The following is a 529-nucleotide window of genomic DNA, read 5'->3' on the forward strand; positions in this document are numbered from 1 at the left end:
TTCCAATACTTTGTATAATATAAATTATAATTTAAAATAATTTTTATCAAATCAGTATTTATAATAATAAATATTATGTTATATCATAATTTTATTTATTCTAACATTATAAATTTTGAATTTACTAATATGCTTGTAAAAAAAATGTCAAATATATATTTAAATGTGAGATCAAAATTATTATAAAATACTAAGAAAAAAATTATTGGGTTATTTGGATTAACAAAATAAAATAAACAATGCTATCAATTATTGAGACATTTGTATAAAATTCAATATATTTGTAGGTGAACTGTACACAAATTTTTAAATAAATAGGTTTGTTTTATTTCCAAACTTTAAAGTCAAGCCATGAGCCAACTTTTTATTTACAAGACAAAAGATGAACACATGTCAAAAAAAAATATGATTAAAATAGAAACTTTGTAAATCTGTACAAATTTTCATCTGTACAGTATAAGGACCCTTTAAATCGATTTCGAACAATTTTTAGATTGGATAAATTAGTTTTTAACCAAAAAAAAAACTT

This window comes from Arachis ipaensis, chromosome B03 (genome assembly GCF_000816755.2).
Source record: "Arachis ipaensis cultivar K30076 chromosome B03, Araip1.1, whole genome shotgun sequence".
Classification (NCBI taxonomy): domain Eukaryota; kingdom Viridiplantae; phylum Streptophyta; class Magnoliopsida; order Fabales; family Fabaceae; genus Arachis; species Arachis ipaensis.